The 5913-nt window shown below is 45.1% G+C and overlaps 1 non-coding gene across 1 annotated transcript; it reads left to right on the top strand.

The window, feature by feature from the left end:
- The first annotated feature begins 834 nt into the window (after positions 1–834).
- On the top strand, positions 835–929 carry TRNAI-UAU. The gene is made up of 2 exons: positions 835–872; positions 894–929. It is a non-coding gene; the product is annotated as a tRNA-Ile (tRNA).
- The last annotated feature ends 4984 nt before the right edge of the window (positions 930–5913 follow it).

Genomic DNA, 5913 nt, shown 5'->3' with positions numbered 1-5913 from the left:
TGCTGCCAGGCCATAAATATTTCAGTTTAGAGGCCATGGAAGTCCAGGCACTGTGGGGCACTGTACAATCATCCACTCGGTAATGACAGGTCCAGAGCTTGTTACCTTGCTCATGCTTCGGAGATGTAGAAAGCAGAATGCTTTCTGGTAATTGTGCCCGTAACCCAGCAGAGCTGTCTCAGTTCTAGGAACATGAATACGGTGACAGCTTAATGATAGCAGGAAAAATAGAAAGGGTATGTCCTTGTGTCAACTGTAACAGGACTGGGGCATTAAATAGGGTTTAAATGCCACACAGAGATAGTGGAATTGACCGAGCTGACTGCAAAGTTCACGTTGGCAGCGTACCTTATCAACAGACACACACGTATGGCTGTGTTTGTTCCTAATAACTGTTTCTCAGCACGTAGTACACCATATGCATGCACTGTGCTTTGTTCTACGCATAAGCACCGGCTGTCTTTTAGCAATGGTCGCTGACAATTCAGCGGTTTCGGAGCAGGCCACCTGCCCGGGGCCCTCCCAGCGGACGGGCCGAGCTCTCCCCGCCGCCACGGGCCGGCGGGCCCGCAGGGGGCGGGAGGCCTCATCCCGGGCCCCGCCGCCGCTCCCCGCCCTCCCGCACCTCACGGCGCCGCCCTCCCGGGACGGGAGCCTCCTGCCCGGCCGTGCCGGCCCCCTCCCTGCGCCGCCGGTAACGGCGAGGGCCCGGCGGCGGCCGGGGGTCGGGGCGCGACGGGGCCATTCCGCGTCGCGGGCGGGCGGCCCGCCGCCATTTCCCGGCCGGCGCCCGGCGAGTGGTTGATAAAGCGTTCGGGAGGAGTTGGTGTCAGGGCTCCAGTGGCGCAATCGGTTAGCGCGCGGTACTTATACAGCAGTACTAAAGCCGAGCAATGCCGAGGTTGTGAGTTCGAGCCTCACCTGGAGCACAGAGCTTTTTTTGGGGAGGGGAAGACGGATTTTTTGGGGAGCGCTCCGCGGGAAGAGAAGAAACGCGGAAAGTTCACGGAAAAATTATGCGTGGGCCTGCACGCGTGCACCCTGCAGGGCCGGGGAGGTGCTGGAGCACGTCCAAGGGGCGGCTGCGTGCAGCTGAGCGGGCTGCTGGTGGTCGGGAAGGCAGGCAGGCAGCGCCTGCTTGAGGCCGGGGTTTAAAAGATGCATCTGCAAGTATGGAAACACGCTGAGGTCTGCGCTGTTTAGCGTAGCCTTTCGGTGTGGAATAGTTATCGCTTTCCTTGTACCAGCTGCATGCGTCGCCCTGCAGGAAATAAAAACTTATTTTATTGGGGGTTACTTAATGCAGGGTAAATAAATACCCACCAGCAGCGTCACTACAACTGAAGAGTAACAAAATCTCCTTTACTTTGGATATTCATTGTAACTGCTCACTACCACAGTAATCTTTTAGGAATGTGTAGTCAAGAGAAGGAAGGAGAAGAATTCAAATAATTTCACTTTCAGAATTGAGGAGGTGGCAGGGCCATAGAAAAAGGCAGTTTCTAGAAAGAGAAAGTTGAGGGACACTGCCCAGCAGGTTTAGGTCCAGATCTTGTAATCATGCACGTTAACATCTAATCTACTATTGCAGCAGTGCAGTTTATACTAAAAAGCTCTGTGAGAGCCTCAGGATCATGCAACCAGAGACAGAGACATCACCATTGCCTGATCAGCCCATTAATGTGTGTGCACCAGGGGTTAGCTCCATATCGTATTACTTTCAATTACCACGCCTTCCCTATTCTAGTGACCACCTTGTCCCCTCAGAACTTTGCAGGAACTTTGCCACTGATTTCAGTGACAGTATGCTCATGCCTGAACCACACACCACATTAATATAATAAGGTCTAAATAAACAGAGATCTGTACTATATCAAAGTGTAAATACAATTCATCCTTTCTTTACTGGGAGTTTCACATTTTTTCTGTCATACATGAGTACCATGTCAAAATGCTGGGGAATAAAGACAACATGGAGGAACATTTGCAGAGGTATTAGAAACAGTAAAAAATGAAAATACTGTTTTTCTGTAACTGGAAAAAAATAGCAGAAGGCCTATTGATTGCAATTGCAGAGGGTCTCTATTTCCCAGGTTAGACCCACTTTTTTGAGAGATTGGGGGAAACACTGCTTCCTTCTCTCACCTTCCTGCTTGTCCTAATGCTTTCAGGAACACTATAGCTCCTGCTCTCCATGGCTGAAGAAGAACATGGTGTTCGAAATTGGGGTTTGGTTTTGGTTTGCTGGGGTGATTGTGCAATTTTTGCCAAATATGAGGAGCACAAAACAGATGCTGTTTGGTGCATGCATAGCAGTGATCCAGCTTGTATGCAACTTGCTTCTGCCACACCAGAGAGCAGCAGGACAAGCGGCTGGAGTTGGCACAGTGCTGCAGCCTCCTTCACAAGGCCTTTCTCATCTGCTCCATCCTACCTGGTTCTTTGTCTCCAAAGCAATTTTTGCTTTGGAGACAAAAAAAAGAAGACAACTAATGGTGAATTTACTAGACTAACACAATGAAAGAATGTTATTTATTTGTGTGCAGTGACTATTTATGAAATAAAGTGAACAGAACTGCTACAAAAGCATGAGCGTATCCTGATGGAGGCAGGGCTGTGAGATAAGATAAATTAAAGCACCTGAAGTGTGGTGGCTCATTATGGCCTGACCATGGGCACCTGGGCTGGGGTGTTGCTAGGCAGTTGCTCCTGTCCCATTGTGAGGGGCCTTGCAGGGCTTGTGGAAGAAGGGTGCTATTTTGGAACAGGGGTTGGTGAGTTTGTGCTTTCTTTGTTTACTTGGGGGGTCTGCTGGCTTGTTTGCTGTAATTTGCCTTGTTCTTTGCTGCAGGGAGGATGTGAGGCTGGGGCCGGAGGCCTGTCCCTGCTGGGAAAACTGTGGTGCTGATAGGATGAGGACCAGGGTGCCTCTGGTTGTCATTCATGTTTATAAATTTTTCCTGAAGAGTAAGCATCTTATGGGCTTATGAGAGGAAAGTGTATGCTGTTGTTTACATGAGGTGTGTTTTTTGTTGGGCTTCTTCGTCCTGAATTATTGGATAGTGCTTTAATTCTAGTCGATAGTGGCCTGTACCTGTAAGCACATATATACTTATGTATGTATGTGTGAAGATATCTTTATACCATTAAAGCTCCCAGTGTTTGCTTGTGATTGGTATCTTCTTTTTTTTAAAGCTTGCTTACCTGTGCCTCATTTTCTGTTTGAAAGCAAATGACCAGACATCATTCATCTTTCTCTGAGCCACTGCTCTATGTCACTGTCCTCAAAGGGTGACATTGGCTTGGCCAGGGCTGTGAGCTGCTGGGGACTTGGGCAGTCCATGGGTGTTGCTGGAGGCTTCCTCAGGAGAATTTCCCCATGTAGGAACTTTGTTGATTATTCTGTGCTCTTCTGTTCAGGATGTACATCTTGTAGCCTATATCATATATATATATTATTTTTCTTTTTATGTGTCTGGTGTGAATGTCATACTTGTGGGTCTGTAACTATCCAGCTCCTCTGAAATCCTTTGAGGATCCCTCTTTTTAAACTTCTTCTTGCTATTTATTCAATGTCAGGTATGGTCTGTAGTTGCTGTGCAGTGTTTCTCTGGTTACTTTGTGTTCCCGCTGAATTAGAACTCGCTTTATAGATACATAAAGAAAATTTATGTACCTGTTGCTTATTGCTTGGGGAAGGATTTACAAATATCAGGCTATTGAGTGGTTTTGGAGAATAAATAATAATCAGCTAGGAAGCAGGCTTGAAGAGTTTGCATGATACTTCTCACATGGGGAGTCCCACTGGAGTGAGAGATACAGGACGTAGAAGAAAAGGCAGGGTTATTACACAGGCTTACTCAATGCGACCCCTTCCTGATGCTTATTTTTAAAAGTGGCAACTTTTTTTTCTCAGGTGTTTTTCTAGTTCTGATCTTTGTGAGGCTCTGAAGTGTTTGCTTAACTTGGTTTATTTAAACGTATTGGCCTTGAACTTTGCACAGTATGGGGTTTTGTATATTGTAATAAATGTCTGTAAAAGTTTATGGTAAAGACCTGGTACACTTAGTTATTTTGAAACTAAATTAATAAATGTTTTAGTCAACTTAAAAATGCGTGTATGTGTTAAACAGCAAATAGGAGTACGTTTTTCTTGTCTTCCGATAGATGGCACTGTGATCCCACAAAGTGAAAAAGAAAACCAAAGCAAAGCATTCCCAGACATCCTAAAAATAGAACTCCCTTGCCAAATGGTTCGTTGTGCGCAGCAGAGAACAATAGGCAAAAATTCCAAGGGTTGCTTAGAAAACGCAGTCAACTAGAGGTGTAGATACTTTGTGTGTGTGTGTGGAGTGGTGTTTTTTTTCCTTTTTTCTTGTTTTCATGTTGTGTGTAACATCTTGAGGACCTTTCTGAAATTAAAAATCTATTGATCAGTTGTATTTGGAGCAGCAGAGGTGGATGAGATGTGTCATGTGTTTTAAAGTCCGTATGAATTCACTACTGTTTCAAACTGCCAACAAAGCAGGTCCAGCTTAGATTCTCTTAAACTTCTTCAAGAAGAGCTGCTGTTGCTTGAGGCTTTCATGCAGCATTGCCTGAAGTCCAGGCAGCTGCTTCCCATCGAGGCTGCCCATGCTGTGGAGGTATTAGACTAGGGTACAACAGCTGGGGGGAGAGGAACAAACTGCAGATGCTTGCAAACTAAGGGAAAGGACTTGTTTAACCCAAATATTAATACGTGGAGAAGCAGAATGATAAGGAAGGATACATGTGTCCAATGGTGACATGAAAGCTTCTTTGGTGAAACGAATGGCTGAAAGATGAAGGGCGTCCTTGGGCTTATAAGGGTTGACAGAAGGAAGAGAAATAAAGGAAAACTAGATAGAATTAATCTCTTGCTCTCTGAAACCCAGGAAGTGAGTGTTACAAGGAGGGAATGAGCAAGGGAGAGGGAGGATAATAAAAAAAAAAAAAAAAAAAGGAAAAGAGGAGGGAACAGGGAGCTGGTAAAAGAACATAGACGAGGAAGCTTTTTTTTTTTTTTTTTTTTTTTTTAAATATATATAACTAGACAATCCACATACGAACATGCTGTGTAGGGCAATGAAAAACAAATGAATAAGCATGAGCCAAGCATGCGAGTCTAAGATAAAGTTACTATAGAGAGCAAATTGGCCTGCCCATTTTGCCTGAGCAAAGAGTGATCTCAAAATGTTTTTCTTCTCTGTGTGTTCTGAGTGGTTACTTCAGTGTGCCAATGTAAGGGATCCCTCGGCCTCTCTCGGGATTAGAGCTGGTGTTGGGAGGGCTGGAGAGCTCAGCTTTCTGGTTTGGAAAAGGAAGGAAGTGGACAATCAGCACTGGTGTTTGTGCCTGCGTAATTTTCTTGCTTATGCTGAGTTTTCTGTGTTAAGTTCTTCTTTTAAAGTGGAAAAAGTCTCCTGGTTTCTTCAAATAGTTTTGGTGCAGCCTAAATATTTGAAACCTTGGAAAAGGCTCAAAACACAGTAAGAAAAACTAAACCAGATCCAGAGAGAGAACAAGCTGGGGAAGTGGCTGAAATGGCAGGGGATAGTTTGTGTGTCTGTAATTAAAAATGCTGGTGAAGGCATGCTCCCTTGAAGAAGGGAACTGAGCCTGTACTGCCTGCTTTGTATAAGGTCTTTGTTTATTGGCAGACAATTTAGGATATTGCTAAGAAGTACATCTAAAGTTTTTAGCATGGAGTTAGACAAAGATTGAGGAGGGAAGTAGTGACTTCTAAAGGCTTATCTTCTGGACAAAAACAAAAAGAATAAAATACCAGAGGCATTGTGCTGCAGATCATGTAGGCATATGTAACTTGGAGAGTTAGCTGTTTTTTGTGAAGAGAGGCTGTCAAACTGATCACAAACATGAAAAACTAAAAGT

This window comes from Aythya fuligula, chromosome 3, assembly GCF_009819795.1.
Source record: "Aythya fuligula isolate bAytFul2 chromosome 3, bAytFul2.pri, whole genome shotgun sequence".
Taxonomy (NCBI): Eukaryota; Metazoa; Chordata; class Aves; order Anseriformes; family Anatidae; genus Aythya; species Aythya fuligula.
The sequence above is the reverse complement of the archived record's forward strand: the minus strand, read 5'-3'. Positions and strand labels throughout refer to the sequence as shown.